Raw genomic sequence first — 20,455 nt, forward strand, 5'->3', positions numbered from 1 at the left:
TAGTTTTCCCACAGTTCTGGAGGCTAGAAGTCTGAGACACAGGTGTCATTAGGACCATGCTCCTTCTGAAGGCCCAAGGGAACAATCCGTGCCTCACCCCTTCCAGCTTCTGGTGGCCCCAGGCATTGCTTGGCTTGTGCTGGATTTACTCCAATGTCTCCTACCGTTGGCTTCAGATGACTTTATTTTCTGTGTGTATCTCTTTTTGTCTCTTATTATGAGACTCTTATTGGATTTAAGGCCCATTATAATCCAACGTGATCTCATCTCCATCCATAACTTAGTCACATCTGCAAAGACCCTATTTCCAAACAAGGTCACATTCTGAGGTCTAGGTGGACGTGGATATTTGGGGCACATTATTCAACCATACCAGAATGATATTTTAATTTTTCATGAATCATATATCCCTCTCTGAGCTACTTAGTAGGATAATCAGCAAGGAGGGAAATCATCTTCCTCTGAGTAATGATATTTAAGCTCATATAATTCCGACTGGATATTAAATCTATAGCTTAGACTGATTTGAGATTCTCCTTATTGTTGAAGACTCGAAGTGCATCCTGGTTGCACACTATCATATTGTACAGCAAAGGACTGCTGTGCACACATGAGTTATTACCTGTGCTACTCTTACTCTCCATGACCTTACTGATCAGGTGCAGCAAAGCTAAGGCATATCAAAACTTGTTCTGTACTTTTTTACAAGTGACCAAAAGGTTTAGGAATTAGGTACTAAATTCACTTCCTATAGGAAGAGATTTCCGTTTTTTTTTAGAAGTAACAATCTAAACAATATTAGACATTAGATCACAGAAGCTACTTTTATTTTCGAGGGGTGTTTGGTGATAATCATGTCTAACATGCAAAAAATCACAGCTCAAAAAGCTATGTTGTAGAAATCAGTAAGTCTATAATTAAGAAATCCTTTATATATATTTAAAACTGATGTTTGACATATTTAAAGTCGTGGTAATCTAGAGAAAAGCATACACTGTATCATAATTGTTCATATAATGTCTACATTTATGATGTCTACAGGCAAATATAAAGTGGTAATGCACTTACTTACTAACAGAAAGACACATATAAAGAGCAATGATAAGTCCTGAATTTAGTCTGAACTTTGCTTTTTACTTAAATAATGTTCTGGTTGACTACTCTATGTTTACTTCTGTCAAAGATAGTCCCAATTAGCATAGTGCCTACTACATATAAGATAAAAAAAAAAAAACAGTAGGAAGAAGTTCTTTGGAATTATTGATGTTTCTGCCTAACTCTGTTAAAAGTACCTTCTATCTACAAGTCTATTTATTTCCATGACCCCAAACACTGATGATTGTCCATTCAATTTGTCCTAATAGATCCTTATAGTCCCATTTGCCCGTTATAAGAAGTGAAGAATAATGAGAAATATAGGTTTTATTTACCTATTCATATCTATATTTCCCAAGGAGAAGAAATATTAATTTAAGCACAGGTGGGCAGCTGATTATTTTGAGCTTTCCAGTTAAATTAGCCATTAAAGCTTAAGCTTATTTTAGTGTTTTTTCTAAATATAAATATAAATATAAAACTAGTTGAATACATTCTTAATAAATTACAACTAAATTCAATAATATCCATATTAAATAGCAAGTGGAAAGGTAACACTGAATAGGGTTATTGATCTAATGATAATGTGAAGCAGACATATGTGAGTTTAAAAACATCAAAAAACAGAAGCTCCTGAGTAATTCAGTTGTTTAACTGGCAGACTCTTGGTTTTGGTTCAGGTCATGATCCTAGGGTCCCAGGATCAAGCCCTGTATTGGGCTCTGCACTCAGTGAGGAGTCTGCTTGAGGATTCTCTCTCTCTCTCTCTTCCAGTGCTCCTCCCCAGCTCTCTCTCTCTCTCTCTCTCAAATTAATCAATTCTAAAAAATAAAAATAAAAAACATAATCATCTTTAGTGATTTAATGTCAATTTTCAGAAGTTGTATATAAATGTTTTATATGTAAAAGATAGTTTAAAAACTTGAATAAGCTCAATTTTTCAATAGTTTGGCTTTATAAGTATCAGCCATTCACATAAATTTGTACAACCCACTGATCCCATGTTGATAGAATATTAGAATCTCAGGATTTGGAGGAAATGAAAGACTATCAGGTCCCCTCACTCCAGATTCCTACAGCATAGTTGTTTAAATTGAGTTATTTGATAATTCAGTGATAAGAAAACTGTCTCTTAGACAGATTCTTCCATTTGTCCAAAGTTGATTATTAAAAATATGTTCTTTAAGAAGCATATAATGGGGGCCATTTTTACACCGTTTTTACATCATTTTTACATTTTTAAATCCGAAACGTCCCATTTTGTCTACGACTGTTAAACATGGCATCCAGACTAGATGATTTATTTTAAGTGGACCAAAAGCAGAATCTAGTGTAGTGAAATCTTCCTCTTTCTTTGTCTTACATACCTATTCATAGTTTCAGAAAAAATATTTTAATCAAGTTTTAAATTTAATACTGTAAAATTTACTTTTTTCATTGTAAAATTCTATGAGCATTGACACATTGGCATTAACCACCATCATCTCAAGATACAAAACGTTTGTTCAATCTCAAAACATGGCTCCCTGTAGCCAATTTCTACCCAACCACTAATCCATGACAACCACTGATCTTTTCTCCCTACCTGTAGTTTTGCCTTTTCTAGAGTGTCATATAAATAAAATCATGTATTTGTAGCTTTTGAGTCCAGTTACTTCCACTTAGTGTAATACATGTGAGATTCATCTGCATTGCTGAATGTTTGTTACTTTTTGTTGCTGAAGAGTATTCTATTATACAGAAGTATCATACTTTTTTATGCTTTCATGAGTTGAAGGGCAATTGGGCCATTTTCATTTTTTGTCAATAACGAACAAATTTGGGGTGCCTGTTTGGCTCAGTTGGTGAGTGGCCAGCTCTTGGTTTTGGTTCAGGTAATGATCTCAGGATCCTGGGATTGAGTCCCATAACAGGCTCTAGTTCAGTGCTGAGTCTATTGGAGATTGTCTCCCTCTGCTCTTCCTCTGCTTACACTCTCTCTTACTCTCTCTCTCTCTCTCTCTCTCTCTGAAATAAACATAAATAAAATCTTTGAAAAAATAATGAACAAAGGGTCTGAAACATTTGTTTTTGTGTGGATATAAGTTTTTATTTCTCTTGAGTGAACATTTATGGGGCAGGGTGCTGGGTCATATGGTAATTATATAGTTAATTTTAGAAACAAACTACCATGCAAAGTTGTACCATTTTTCATTACCACCAGCAATGTATGAGTCCTACAACTTTGCTCCTCTTTTAAAAAAATGTTTTGGCTATTCTAATTCATTTTTCATTCCACACATGTTTTAGAATAGGCTTGCTGATATCTATGAAATAATCTTCAGGGGTTTTGATTGGGATTGAGTTAATTTTATAGATCATTTGGAGAGAATTGATTGTGATATAAATATTGATATTGAATCCTCCATTCTATAAATACAGTATATATCTTTGAAATTCTAAGTTAAGAACACCTAAGAGAAATAAAAAAGAACATAGAGAGAGGAACTTTTCATTAAACATTTATTGCTCTACATGTACTTAAAATTGATTGGCTAGAGTACCTTCTCCCATATCTGATTTGAAAATCCGTGAGGATATCATCAAAAAAGTCCGAATCACTCTGGTATATTATGGTAGTACATACAAAACTCTAAGAAATCTATAAAAACTTCTTGAAGTAATTAATGAGTTTAGAAAAAGTCACAGGACACAAGAAAATATGCAAAACCAATCATATTTCTATATACTAGTAGTGAGCAGTTGGGAATTGAAATTTAAGACAGTACTATATGCAATAGTGCCAAAAATTGAAATAGTTAGATATGTATCTCACAAAATACACACAGAATCTATTGTGGAATACTAAAATTCTCTGATGAAGATATAGACTAGATCTCTAGAATTTATATTGAATCCTTATTAAACTAAATTGAGAAACATTGTAGTTCCATGACCTAAGCCAGCCTTATTTGTGAAAGTGACTTATAGCTAAGGCCTTTGGTCCTCATGCCAGGAAGAGGAAAGGCAGAGATGTAGGGAAATAAATGAATTACACAAATGTTTGTAAACAAAGGCTATTTATTCAAAACTCATCATAGCAAGAGATTCAACCATCATCATTTGTGCATGGCAGAGACTCAGAGGCACAGGAGGTGTAGGAACGTCATATAGTGATAAAAGGGGAAGGTTTCATGTATGCTGTGTCAGAAGACTGTTGGCATGAGAAAGTTGGAGGTGGATAGCTAGAAACAGGGCATCCTATGTGATCTATTTCAGAAGCATATTTGGCATTCTCATATTGGTCCTGAAGTTGGAAGCAAGGGCCAAAACATAAGGAAGCTGGAAGTCATGGCCACATCTTGACTATTTGGGGTCCATTGCTGAGAGATTGGTGTTTGGCTTCCTGGGCTGGTTACTACAGAAATTGCGGGTTAGTGTTCTGTTGCCATATATGTTCAGGCCATTGGCCATTTGTATATTCATCTCTCAGATGGTATTCTGAGGAAAGACATTGGAAATCTCTGAATATATGAGTAGTCTTCTGCCAGCTAAACACACAGGAAAAGAATATTCTAGGCCTAAGGTACAGCTTTGCAAAAACAGTGAATCCTGTTTTATGTCTTGACAGAATGATTGCTTATAAGTTTTACACACCATAACCATATAAATGATGCAGTGGTGACATTACATAGCATACACATTATAAAAATATAACTAATTCTATATTTTATTAGTATAAAGCACTCATCATTCTACATTTTCCTTATTTTGAGATTGAGTTTGCCACGAGGGACTTCTACATTCTATTTTTAATTCCCTCCACTCCAGGATGATACTCTTATACTCTAACAATACTGTCAATCATTTGAATTTATAAAAGTCTCTGCTCCCCTCCTCACACAGAAGTTATTCAGTCCACACAGAGCCAGCTCAACTGTCAAATTCTAAAAGAGCCATTAAATGGTCATCAGGTTCTCTATAGCTTTACTTTGTGGAATTAGGCAGACAATAATCAGTTCTATTGTGTATTACCAAAGGCAAAATTTGATACCCGATTATGTTCCATTCTCCATAATGAGCAATAGTTATGAAAACTGCTGGTTAGAAGAATTACTGACAGCAAAAGTATAGAATGCTCATCATTTGAAGAGCTTAACAGTTGCCCTTGCTTCTACTCGATGGCTTCTAAGATATTTCTACTTTGGTTTCTTCTCATGGCTTGTTAACCTTCTACTTTAAAAAAAAAACTTATTTATTCATGAGAGACACACAGAGAGAGGCAGAGACACATGCAAAAGGAGAAAGAGGCTTCCTGCGGGGAGCCCGATGTGGGACTCGATCCCGGGTCTCCAGGACCACACCCTGGGCTGAAGGCAGGTGCTCAACTGCTGAACCACTTGGGCATCCCACTTTTTATTTTGGAACCTCTTCTGACTCTTAAATTTTTTGGCAGATTCTCATGATCTACTTAAAATATGAGATAACTAATTGATAAAGTTGGCTTTCATCTTGAAGAGGTGAGGAAATTCTTCCTTATCATTACAAGAAATATGAAAGACATCTAATGATTTTTTTTTCTTGTAAGACCTGTGTTACTCAAAGACAGTAGTAGTTTTTCTGTCAACCATGGCTCAGCTTTTACTACCTTGTTTTCCAGCAACACCTTCCAGGTTAACTCCTCAAACATGGCCTCCCCTCCCACCACGATTAGAGGTATGTAGCATCTAGCTCATATATAGACCATTTCCTTTAGGAAATCATCTCTGGAAATGAAGTGACACTGTGGCCTTGAGTAACTAAGGTTTGTGCCGTACGTTTTCAGGCTGCCCAAACATCAATCAGACACATATCCTGATTATCTACAATGCTGCATAACCAAAGCCACAGTTGAGATTTCCCCATGCATACACTGGGAATAACAGGAGGAGAGTAGAATGTTTCCCTGCCATTAGATACAGCTGTAGTCAGACCCTCAACCATACCCATGTCCAGGCTCCTGTGCCGGGAACTTCTATGCTTGCGTCCTGGCATGCTTCTGGGCTGAGACCGAGCCACTCCCATAATTGGGCAACTTCTGTGTATGTCCCTGGTTCAGATTTCACCTGCAAACCCTCCAGTCTGAGGTCCGTACTTCATGTCCAGGATTGGTATCTTTGTAGAGCATCTAAGAATCCCAGTATCAAGGCCACCCAGGGAGGTGAGAAGCTTCAACTGTGGACTTGTAATTTCCCCTTATGGATCTTACTAAGGACAACAACTGAACAATAATAGTTTTCAATATCGGTGCTTGCTGGTATATTTGCATTTTCAACACACATGCAATACATATGCACCAACACAACACTCTGAGTTGAGTGTGACAAAATCCTACAGCTGTTCCACTTCATGATTCTTTTGATAGGAAAGAATAAAAGCCAGCTTTTCTGTCATCTTCCGGGTCTCATTACTGATGTCCATGCACATGTGCTTGAATGACATCATGCCTATCTCCACATTAATGGGAAATAACTGATAGTGTCCTTTTTTTTTATTCTAAAGATTTTATTTATTTATTCATGAGAGACATACAAAGAGAGGCAGAGACACAGGCAGAGGGAGAAGCAGGCTCCCCACAGGGAACTCGATGTGGGACTTGATCCCAGGACCCCAGGATCACAATCTGAGCCAAAGGCAGATGCTCAACCACTGAGCCACCCAGGAGTCCCTGATAATGTCTTTATAATCAAATCTATACTTAGATAAAAACACAATTTCTTTTTCTCATGGAAACTTCACAGGAATATAACTTTGCCTAAAATAGAGACCAAGTTGTGTGTGATCTCTCATATCAAGCAGCTCTCATGAATCACAGTGTCCAAAACATCTGTGTTTCAGAAGAGGACCAGACTTTTCTATACAGGATTATAAATCTTGTTCTGATCTTTTCCCCTCAAACAATGGAACAGTTTGTCTTAGGGATGAATTGATGACTCCTCATCTGAGATAATAGCTATTGTACCTCTTAAAGTTTGGAGGTTAATAAAACAACAGCAACAACAACAACAGTAGCAACAGCAGCAAAAACCTACACCAGGCCAAGAAAACTGAGAGTACTCACACTGTAATTATTTGCTCAGATGTCTGTGGCACACTCATATTCCAAAGGGCAAGAATGTGTTGAATTCATAGTTGTGTCCCCAGAATCTAGTTGGGTCTGAATAAATGCTCATGGAATAAATAAATAAGTTAAAGTTCTTCCCCTCACCATTAGACTCCAACACCTACCCCTCTCTTTCTTTTATCCAATCATTACTTATGTCTTAGTAAGCCCACTATCTTTTCCCCAACTGATCTCTTCTTCTCCCAAATGCTGTATTTGGTTGAGACTGTTTTGTGCCTGTGCTATAATGACAGTCTCCTACCCAGCTTCCCTGCATCTCCCCACCTGAGGGCACACTGCCACAGGTTATCTCACTCTTCTGGAAATCCAACTTTCTCACTCCTGGTCTTAAAAACCTTCCAAAATTTCCCCATGGCCTGCACAGTGATTTAAAACCTGTTGTTGTTTTTCAGAACACTAGGGTTTCAGAGTAACAATTCCAACATTCTTCATTTGACTCAAATCTAATCTTTTTAAAGATATATGCTATTTTTAAAAGTGGCACCAGAACTACCCCTTCTGGTCAGATATTTCTTCTAAGAACAACAAAAACTCTGTACATTATATCAAAAACAAACATGAGAAAACTCAGAAGTGAGACGGAAGAAGTAGGACAGAAGTAGGACCTACAACATGGCATTGTGGTGAGTTCCCTGAGTATTCCTTTTGTCTCCTATATCTCATACTCAAGCTAAAGAAGTGGGCAACTCAAAATGCCAAAAAGTACAGACAAAAAGTTCTCTAACAAAGCCTGCTCTCTAGCCATAGGACCAGGAAAGGGAAAACCCAGATACACAAAAAATCCTTTGGAAAATAATATATCTGCCTTAGCCAGACATCACAGAGAAAAACATGGTCCTTCTCCAATCCATGACAGCAAAAGCCAAATGGGGAGTTTAAACATTATCTCTCATAAGCCTCTAATGAAGCCTCCAAATACTGAACACTAGTGGGTGATGTCAGAGAAAGTCAAGTAGGATTCTGAGACTTTCACTTCCACTAGGCAACAAATGACTCCCCCCAAGATGTCAGTGGAGTCCACATGGGGAGTTTGGATTTCTTTCTCCATTTGGCAGTAAGGATACAACTTTCCCTATCACCACTGGGAGGATAACAAAGGAGGCCTACTGGAAAGTAGGTCTTTCATTACAGCCCACCTGTAGTGAAGCTAACACCCTTTCTTATGGTGTCAGTATAGGCAATGTGGAGAGCAGTATCAAAGCATTCTTGCCTCTCCCAGTCAGGGAGCTTCAGTAGAGGTCTAGCTGGCAGCTGGAACTCCCACTTCCACCTGTCAGTAACTAGGAATCCTTACCTCTGGTGCCAGTGGATGCAGAGTGGGAAATCTGGACTACTACTTTCACCTGGTAGTAATGAGACAGAACCACATCAACCCTTTCCATGCCAAGGCAGTGTTAAAGAACGCAAATTAAAACAAAAGATTTAAATAAAAGCCTGAAATCATTATATAATAACCAAAAAAAGGTTCAGATTTCAGTTGAAAACCACTTTTTATGCTACAAACCAGGAATATACAAAAAATGAATGGAAAAAGACAATAAATAGACAACATCGAAATGACAGAGAAATTAAAATTACCTGCAAAGCTGCCATCATAAAAATACCTCCATAAGCAAGTCTAAGAATTCTTGAAACATGTGAAAAAACAAGACATTTCAACAAAGCAACAGAAGATATAAAGAACCAAATGGAGATTTTAGAACTGAAAATACAATAAGCAAAATAAAACACTCAATGGATGGACTTACTAACAGAGTAGACTGGACAGAAGAAAGAATTAAAGATAAAACAATGGAAATGACACAATCTGAATGAAAGAGAGAAAATAGACAGGGAAAAGAAAACTCCAAAAAACGAAAGAAGAGAGACTCAGGGACCCATGAGACCACACTGAAAGATCTAACATTTGTGTAATCAGAGTCCCAAAAAGACTAAAAGAACAAAGATAGGACTTATTAAGTACTCATAGAAATAATGGTGAAAATTCCTCCCAATTTGGTAAAATCCATACACCTACAATTCAAGAATCTGAGCAAATTCCAAATAACATAAACCCAAAAATGTACACTAAGAAACAGTATGGTCAAACTTCTGAAAACTAAAGACATAGAAAAAAATTCTTGAAAACAACAAGAGAGAAAAAGCATCTCACCTACAGGAGAAAAACAATCTTATTAGTTGTGGTTTTCTGTCTTGGAATTGTGGAGGCTGGAAGGAAGTTACACAGATTTGTCAAGCACTGAAAGAAAGGAACTTCCAGTCCAGAATCCTATTTCCAGCAAAAATACCTTTTGGGAATGAAGTAGTACTCAAGATTTCTCAAGTGAAGAAAAACAGAGGATTTGCCACCAATAGATTTTCCCTAAAAGAATAAGTAAAGGAAATTCTATCAACAGAAAGGAAACAACAAACAAAGGAATTTTGGAACATAAATAAGAGAATAAAGAATATGGTAAACAAAAGTAGGGGTAAATATCATGCCCTCTCCTTCTTCCTTCTCTTCCTGGGTTTTAAGACAATTATACTACAAACAAGTGAAGTTAAAGAAATATAAAGGAAGATATGTCTTCTATACTTATTTGGTAAAATGATGAAACCATATGTATTTTATGTGTATATGTTATATATATGTAAATATATGTATAAAACATCTAGAGCAACTACTAAAACTCTATATAAAGAAAAACAATCACATAGATTATAGACAAACATTATAGATAAGCCAAAAATGGAATTCTCGAAATGTTACAAGTAGCCTTAGGAAGTCAAGAAAAGAAATCAAAGTCACTAATTATACATCAGTGGGTTAGATAACCTGAGTTGAACATCTGAGCAGAGACCTGAAACCATAAAACTCCTAAAATAAAACATCAATGGTAAACTCCTTGACATTGTGCTTGGCAATTATTATTTTGTATTTGACACCAAAGGCAAAGGCAACCAAATGAAAAATAAACAGGTGGGACTACATCAAACTGAAAGCTTTTGTACAGCGGAGTAAACCATCAACAAAAGAAAATCTATGTAATGGGAAAAATATTTGCAAATCAGATGTTCAATAAACAGTTAACATCTAAAATATATAAAGTACTCATACAACTCAATGGCAAAAGGAGTAGCTCAATGTTAATGTGAGAAAAGAACATAAATAGACATTTTTTTTTTCTGAAAAAGATATACAAATAGCCAACGAGTACGTGAAAAGGTGCTCATCATCACTGATCACCAGGGAAATTTGAATAAAAATCACTATGAGATATAACTTCACACTTGTTAAGATGGGTATTACCAGAAAGACAAAGAATAACAAGTGTTGGTGAGGATATGAGAAAAAGGAAACCTTTGTGCACTGTTGGTGGGAATGTAAACTTGCACAGCTATACTAGAGAACAGGTTAGAGGTTTCTCAAAAAACTAAAAATATTTAACAACTATACAATCCAGAAATCCTACTTCTGAGTGTATATCCAAAGGAAATGAAATCTATCTTTAAGAGATACCTATACTACCATGTTCACTGCTGCATTATTTACAACAGCTAAAGTATGGAAACAAATGTCTATCCATGAGAGAATGAATAAAGAAAATGTAGAATACATATACAATGGAATATTATTCAACCTTACAAAGTAGGAAGTCCTCCCATTTATGACAACATGGATAAACTTGGAAGACATTATACTGAGTACATTAGCCAGGCAGAGAAAGAAAAATACTGCATGGTTTCACTCATCAGTGGAATTAAAAAATAAAGTTAAACTCATAGAAACAGAGAGTAGAAGGGTGGTTTCCAGTGGGTGAGGAGGGTGGGAGAAATTGGGAAAGATTAATTAAAGGATACAAACTTTCAACTATAAGATGAATAAGGTATGAGTATCTAGTGTGTAACATGGTGACTATAGTTGATAATACTGTATTTTAGTTTAGTTTAAAGATTTTATTTATTTATTTATTTAAGAGAGAGACAAAGATAGTGATAGAGATAGTGAGAGAGAGAGCATGAGCAGGGTGGAGAAGAAGCAGCCTCCTCGCTGAGCAGGGAGCTTGATACAGGGCTTGATCCCAGGACCCTGACATCATAACCGGAGCTGAAGGCAGATACTTAATCACTGAGTCACCCATGTGCCCAGATAATACTGTATTTTATAATTGAAATTTGTTAAGTGAGTATAACTTAAGTGTTCTCAAAAAAGAAAAAATTAGAAAGGTAAATATGTGACATGATGGATGTGCTAATTAACTCAATTATGAAAATCTTTTCATAGTGTATACATACACCAAATCATTATGTTTTAAGCTTTAAATATATTATGATCTTGTCAATTACATAAATAAAGGTAAAAAAAGAAAATGTGATCCAACTATATACTTCTATAAGTTCATTTCAAATATAACCATTTAAGCAGAGTGAAAGTAAGAGGAGGAAGAAAGGCATAGCATAGGAAAATTAATCAAAAGAACATAGAAGTGGCTTTCTACTTTTATATTATTATTATTATACTATTATTATACTACTATTATGATATTAATAATAAAAAGTGGACTTTAGAGGAAAGAGAATTACCAGAGAAACAAAAGGACATTATATAGTAATATAAGGATCAATCCATCAAGAAGACAATAATCCTAAATATGTCTGCACGCAACAACAAACTCACAAAGTATGTGAAGCAAATACTGATAGAGAACTTAAAGGAGCAACAGACAAATCCACAACTGTAGTTGTAGTTGGAGACTTCAATCTCTTTCTCTTTCAGTTTTAATAGAATTAGACCAAAAACCAACAAGGATGTAAAGTAACTCATAACCTATGGAATCTAATTGGCATTTATAGAACATTCCATCCAATGACAGCAGACTACACATTCTTTTCAATTGTCCAGAGCACATGTACCAATGTAGACCACATTCTGAACCATAAACAAACTGAACAAATTTAAAATAATTGAAATCATACAGTGTGTTCTGTAATCACAATGGAATCAAACTAGAAATCAGTAACAGAAAGGCAACAGGAATATCTCCAAACACTTGGAAACTAAACAGCACCTGTATATGATCCATGAGTCAAAGAGGAAATCTCAAGGGAAGGTAAAAAAATACAAAAGACTGAATGAAAACGAAAGTACAACATATCAAAATTTGTGGGATGCAGCAAAAATAGTCCTGAGAAAGAGATTTATGGCACTAAATGTATATACTAGAAAAGAAAATCTTAAATAATCTAAGCTCCTATCTCAAGAACCTAGAAAAAGAAGCACAAAATAAGCTGAAAAGAAGCAGAGGGAAGTCTTGGCTGGAAGTCTTTCTTAGGAGCATCCTCTGTAATCTGAAACTGACTCCCATATGCAGAGAGAGGGGAGAAACCCTAGCAAGACACAGGTCATTCCAGATTGGTAGGTGGCAGTTTCATAAGCAAAGGAACTTACATACAAGGTTGTCTGGGGCGGGGGGGGGACACAAAATGAGTTGATTTCTGCACCCACTAGCCACACCTTAAGAGTTTATATAGCAGCTTTCACTGGATTCAATCATGCTACCACTCAGATGTTCTCAACACCGCATCATTATTTCAAGGCTATGTCCTTGGAGCAGCCTTTGGGCTGGGGGTAGGGGGGTAGGGTGGGGGGGGGGCGGGGATAGCAGGGGAAACCCAGAGGGAGAGGAGGCTCTGATTGGCAGGTCCACCTTGCAAGTCAAGTGGTAGTTATATCTCCTCAATGCACTCCTCCAGCAGGGAGGACATAATAAAGATAACAGTAGAAATCAATGAAACTTTTTAGCTTTACAAAACAAAACAAAAAAATGGAGAAAAACAATGAAACTAAAAGCTGGTTCTTTCAAAAGGTTCATAAAATTGATAAGCCTCCGGACTGACAAGAAAAAAGAGAGAAAGCACAAATTACCAATGTCCAGAGTGAAACAGAAGATATCACTAGAGACTGTTCAGATGTCAAAGGAATAATAAGATGTAGATGAAGGACCAATTCCTCAAAAACACAAACCATCATAACTCATCCAGTAAGAAACTGATCATATAAATAGCCCTATATTATTAAGGAAATTGAATCTGTTATTTTAAAACTCCCAAAAAAGAAATCTTCAGGGTCAGATGGTTGCACTAGAGAAGAATTAACATACATTTGATACAATCTTTTTCAGAGAGTAGAAGAGAGAAAATACTTGAAGCTAGTATTAACCTGATATCAAAACCAGATAAAGCAGTACTATTAACAAACAAATACAAAGAAAACTAAAGACCGTAATCATAGAATTAAAATATAAAAAAGCACTATGTATAATGACTAAGTGGGGGTCATTGCAAAGCTTGGTCAATATAGGAAAGTCAATTAATATAATCTACCATATTAACAGGTTAATAGGGGTCATTGCAAAGCTTGGTCAATATAGGAAAGTCAATTAATATAATCTACCATATTAACAGGTTAATAGAAAAAGCATGTGATCATATCAATTGACATCGAAAAATCATTTAACAAAATTCAACACCTTTTCATGTTATAAAAAATTCTCTGCAAATTAAGAATAGACCTTCCAAAAAAAAAAAAAAAAAAAAAGAATAGACCTTACTCAACTTGATAAAAAAATTTCACTGAAATCCTACAGCTAACATTATATTATACTCAATGGCAAAAGACTTATTGTTTCCCCCCTGAAATTGAGCATAAGGCAAAGGGGTTTATATTGCTGTTACTCGAGAAAGTACTAGAAATCTTAGGATAATAGGAAAAAGAAGAAGAAGGAGAAGGAGAAGAAGGAGAAGAAGGAGAAGAAAGAAGAAGAAGAAGAAGAAGAAGAAGAAGAAGAAGAAGAAGAAGAAGAAGAAAAGAAAAGAAAAGAAAGAAGAAAGAAGAAAGAAAGAAAGGCCATCTAGATTGTAAAGAAAGAAATAGAACTGCCCTGTTTGAAAATGCCATGATTATCATGTAAAAACTCCCAAATAATCTACCAAAAATCCCCTCTTAGAACCAATAAATTAGCTTAAAAATGTCATAAGATATAAACACATGAAAATAATTCAATCACATTTCTGTATACTAACTGAAACAAGTAGAACCTGAAAATCAAAACACAATACCATTTATAATTGCTCCTAAGAAAATGAAACAGATAAGTCTACATTTAGTAAAACATGTACAGGATCTGTATCCCAGAAACGACAAGGTGCTGATAGAAAGATAAACTGTGTTCATGGATTGGAAGACTCAATATTATATAGATGTCAGTTAAACTCTCTTGATCTATAGTTTGAATGCAATACCAATAAAAATCCCAGGAAGATATTGTATAGGCATAGACAAACTTATTCTAAAATCTATAGTGAAAGCATAGGGCCTAGAAGAATGGAAACGAATTTGAGTAATACAAATAAAGTAGGAAGACTCAGTCTAATTGATTTCAAGACTATATAATTAAGGCAGTGTGATATTGGTGAAGCAATAGATACATAGATTGATGGAACAGCATAGAAAGCCCAGAAATATACCCCACAAAAATTCCCCTAATTGATTTTTTACCAAGACACAAAAGCAATTTAATTGAGTAAGGATAGCTTTTTCAACTAATGGTGTTAGAGCACTTGGACATTCACAGGCAAAAGTTAACTCATATTGAACTACAGACTTAAATGTAAAATGATAAAAAAAAAAATAGGAAAAAAGCTTCAGGAGCTGGGACAAAGCAATGAGTTCTTATACTTGATGACTAAAGCATGATTCTTAAAAGAAAGAATGATTAATTAGACCTCATCCAAATTCAAATTTTACTTCCGCAAAAGACTATGCTAAGTGAATGAAAACAAGAGCTATAGGTTGAAAGAAAAATATTTGAAATCCATATATCTGACAAAGGACTAGGATTCAGAATATGTAAAGAGCTTTCAAAATTTAACAGTACCACCCCCAATAATCCAATTAGAAAATGGACAAAAATAAAAAAAAAAAATTAAAAAAAAAAAAGGGATCCCTGGGTGGCGCAGCGGTTTGGCGCCTGCCTTTGGCCCGGGGCACGATCCTGGAGACCCGGGATCGAATCCCACGTCGGGCTCCGGTGCATGGAGCCTGCTTCTTCCTCTGCCTGTGTCTCTGCCTCTCTCTCTCTCTCTCTCTATCATAAATAAATATAAAAAAAAATTAAAAAAAAAGAAAGAAAATGGACAAAAGACATGAAGAGACATTACCCTGAAGAGGATATACAGATGGCAAATAAACCCATGCAAAGATGTTCAACACTATTACCAATTAGAGGAATGCAGGTTACTTTGAATACAAGTCTTTGGGAGGATATAATGAGGTTTCATTCCATAACTATCAGAACAACCAACTGTGACTACACCAAAAACTGGTAAGGATGAGGAGAAACTGGATCACTCATACATTACTTGTGGGAATGTGAAACAGCATAGACACCTGAATGACAGTTTAAGAAAAGAATATATGCTTTTTCTACAACCCAGAAATTGTACTCTTGGGAATTTAACACAGAGAAGTAAAAGTTGTTCTTAGAAAACCTGAACACCTATGTTCATAGCAGAATTATTCATAATAATCAAAAACTGAAAAACCTAGATATCCTTTACAGGCTGAATAGTTTAACTGTGATACATCCATACCATAGACTACACACTGTCAATAAAATGGACAAAGTATTGATACACCCAACAACCTGGATAAATTTCCAGAGAATTATGCTTAGTTAAAAAAAAATCTCAAAAGTTTAGATACTGTATAATTCCATTTGTATAACATTCTAAAAATGACAAAATGATGAAAATGGATAACAGCTTAGTACTTGCCTGGGGCTTGGAAGAAGACTGAGGTAGAAGAAAAGGGGATAAGTGGATGTATCTATAAAAGGGTAATTTAAGACATCCTTGTGGTGATGGAGATATTTTCTATTTTGACCATGTCAATATGGATATTCTCCTTGTGATATTGTATTATACTGTAGCAGGATGATCTTATTCTAGAGAACTAAGCAAAGGGTACATGGTTCTCTTTGATTATTTCTTACAGCTGTATGCAAATCTACAAATATCTCAAAATAAAAATCTTAATTTAAAACAAACATAGAAACACAAGGAGTGACAGCAAACAACATTCATACTCAATATGTTACATGTCAAAAGTCAGCATGTTCCAGATTGCTGAGTAGTTACCTAGTGTTGATGAGGCAATTAGTTTCATATAGACAAAGGATAAAGTTGGCTCCTGTGTACATAGTTAGATTTTTATAAATATGTCATTGCTTATGCATGTTATGACTTTTTATTATTCTTCCAATAAATAATGCAAAATTAAAACAAGAAGTACAAATATTTTTAGAAAACCCTGGTTTGTGAATGTTTCCTAGTGTAAAATTCTACATTGGAGAATCTATCTATAGTACATATAGATGAATGGTATGTGGTGTGAAATTAAATATTAAGGAGAATGCAGGTGCAGTTATCTGTGCATATATTTTTATCACATGTGGAGGATATTGAGCAGTGTCATATCCAAGTGTTTTAGGACTTTTTTCATGCTTCTGTGATGGCTTTTGTTTTGTGAAAAGTAATTGTAGCTTAGTAGTTATTAACTATTGTTAACAAGTAAAATCTAAAATAGAAATTACTTATTATGGTCGAGGTTATTTTAATTCAATAACATCCCAACATTGCAAGACAACCTTAAGATGTGATAGATCATAGTGGTAAAAAGCATGAGTGATGGCATCGAGAAGACCTGGGTTCTAACCCAAGCTAAACCTCCATCATGTCCAGGGATTAGCTGGTGCTTCTCCATTTGAAATGCTAAAATAGAGAGTCCTGCCTCAGTCATAGTTAAAACTACAAGACCAGGCCTTACCACCAGATTTGGTCTTTGTTCATTGAATTATCTTAGTGCCTTGTAGAAAATTAACTGAATGTATATGTGCTGATTTCTATCTGAAACCTCTTTTCTGTTTCCTTGATCTATTTTTCTATCTTTACACTAATACAAATTTGTCATAAGTACTATAGATTTGTACTAAGCCTTGAAATCTAGAAGTATTGGTTCTCCAACTAAGATCCAATTTGGGTCTTTTATCAGATTATTTTGTCAATCATAAGTCTTTTGTATTTTTTTCTTAAGGATTTTAATTATTTACTTGAGAAAAACAGAGAGAGAGAATGAATGGGGGGAGGACAAAAGAAACAAGCAGACTCCTCGTTGAGCACAGAGTCTGTTGTGGTGCTCATCTCAGGACTCCAAGATTGTCAGCTGAGCCAAACTCATATGCCTAACTGACTAAGTCACCCAGGCACCCCCAAGTCTTCGTATTTTGGTTCCAATTTTAGGATCATCATTTTAATTTTTATATAATAACCTAGTGATACAATGACAAGTTGCAATCCATAGGTCAATATTTTATTTATTCTTAAAATTAAAAAAAGATTTATTTATTTTATAGAGAGAACACAAGTATGAGGGACAAAGCGTGAAGGAGAGAGAATCTCAGGCAGACTCTGCGCTGAGTGGGAGCTTGACTCAGGGCTTGATCTCACCATTCCGAGATAAGGACCTGAGCCAAAACCAAAAGTTGGGTACTTAATCAACTGGGCCACCAGGTACACCCAGAGATCAATATTTTAAATGGACATCTTAAAAACATAGAGCACTCAGAATTTCAATTGTGAACCTGTATTTATTCAGGTGTTTAAGTTTTCTCAGTTATATTTGATATTTTTACTATAGAAATCTTATGTACTTTTTGTTGAGATATTCCTAAATGGTTTTTTAAAATAGTATTTTAAAATGGCATTATTTTATTTTCAATTGTTTTTCCTACTACATAGAAATGCAATTTATTTTCATAATTAAGTAAATCCCACCTTTATCATTGCTATCTTTGTCTATGCCTCAGTTTCCCCACCTATTTTTTAAACTAATGGCATCAAAACTTTAGAGCTCTGCAATGATTGAATGAACTATTATCTATAAATTACTGTCAGAACATTGTCTAACCTAAAATAAATGCTCAAAAAATGTTGCTCATTGTTGCTTTTATTCACCTTTCAGAATAAGTGCTTTCAGGTAAACATTCCCATTTTCGGGGCTAAGGTCAACTGGGGTCTCCAATTTGGCTCTCCTTTTGGATGAAAATGATCATTACTGAGGCAACAAGAGCCTCTTGTCAGCGATGAATAGTTACAGGGTCACATCCTTTCGTCAGAATAGGTTCCCCGTGTCTCTGTCAGGTCTGGATTGAAAGGATGGCTCCAAAGTAGAGGGCTCCTTTACCCTTATCATGGATTGGACCCAAAAAGCTGAAATATTCTATAAAGAGCTATAGTCATCAAAAAACAAATGTGTCTCTGCCAGGCAAGATGAGAACTGCCAGATGTCTATGGGGCATCTGTGATTACACATATCTTCTAATGGTAGGGACAGGAGCTGGGAAGAGGTCCTATTCCTCTTTTAATATGTAAGCCAAAATCAAATCTACTAAGAGTGAGTACACAGAAATATAATTTGAAAGCCAGTGGCAAGGCTGAAGTCCAATACAATGCCACAAAGACAGTGTATGTTTGAAAATGTCAAGTAGAGAATTCATTTTAGTGATACAACCTCATCCCCACCTCTGAAGGTCTTGTAGAGTCCATGTTAGAACTCAGTTCTTCACAAAACATGAGGCCCTGAGATGCCCAGGATGTTTGTTTTATTTTGAAGTAAGCCGAGCATCTGGACTCTACCCTGAGATGAACATGGAAGAAACTTAAGAAGACTGAGCTGGCTCTCCTCTCTCAGGAGGGAGCCTTCAGTGTCACCAGAACATTCACTTACTCAATGTACTGCTTCTTTCCAGTAACCCTGGTTCACCTTTCTATCATCTGAAACAAAAATGCATGTTTTGTGGAGCTGTGATATTTTGTCAATTAAGTCTAAAATGATAATGATTAAATATTATTGTCTGCTACAGGTTAGTATCCCACATGCATGATTCATGGTTGAGTCACTTTTTCAAACATAACCACAAAGCATAAACTCAATGTTAAAAAAGAAGAAAAAGGACTATGATACAAACATCAAAAATAGATCATTATCTCAATTCACCAGTTTGTTATTTCCTCTCTTTCATGGACTGATTCACTGAAGTAGAAAAGGAAGTGAAAAGAGGAAAGGCAAGTGGTATCTGGGAATATATATATATATATATATATATATATATATATATATATATATATAAATTTATAATTCCTTGATGAAATTTGAAGAAAGTGTCAAGATTAAAGTAAAAATCAGTTATATTTTTTTGATCCTGAGATCTGTTGTTGGCATGTTAGTCTTTCACACACACACACACACACACAGTGTGTATATCCCTGTCAGTTCATGCACTGTATACCCTCGTTCAGTCATAGACATTTTCCTATGACCTCCAAATACACTTCAGAAGCATGAAGTTAAATCAGTGCATAATATTAAATCATATTTTTTTACTTAACCATTCTCACATTATTATCATTTAGGCTGTTGCAATGTTTTCACTATCACAAATAAGTCAGCGATTATATATAATAAATTCCTAGAAGGGGTATTAGTGGGCCAAAATTATGATCTTTAAAGGCTTTCGGTTCCTAATTTGGTTTCTTCAAGGTTTATCAATTTGCACAAGCACCAACCATAAATGAAAGTAAACATTGCACTTTGCCCTCATTAGCATTGAGAGTTATCATTAAGGAAAGAAAAAATGGGCCAATTTTAGACCTGAAAAATGATCTCTCATTATTGCTTAAATTGGCAATTTTTATAACATTAGTGAGATTGGCCATGTGCTTTTCAACGTGTGTCAGCAACATTTAAAATTCTCCTTTCACTAATATATTAAATAAGGGTGCTCTTCATCTATTTTCCTGAAGTTTTAATAATTTTAAAAACAGATTTTAAGATCTCTTGACATATTAAGGAAAATAACTTTGCTATATTTGCTAAAAATATTTGTCTCTTTTTTTCTTTTCGTTTATAATATATATGTACACACATATTCATATATACATAGAGATGTATATATAGAAACACGTTTTTTTAATGTAGACAAGCTATTGATAGCTTTACTTGTTATTTATCTTTTTCTTAATTTTAGGTTTTATTTATTTATTCATGAGAGACACAGAGAGAGGCAGAGACACGGCAGAGGGAGAAGCAGACTTTTCACAGGGAGCCTGATATGGGACTCG

Source organism: Vulpes vulpes, chromosome 13 (assembly GCF_048418805.1).
Source record: "Vulpes vulpes isolate BD-2025 chromosome 13, VulVul3, whole genome shotgun sequence".
NCBI classification, from domain to species: Eukaryota; Metazoa; Chordata; class Mammalia; order Carnivora; family Canidae; genus Vulpes; species Vulpes vulpes.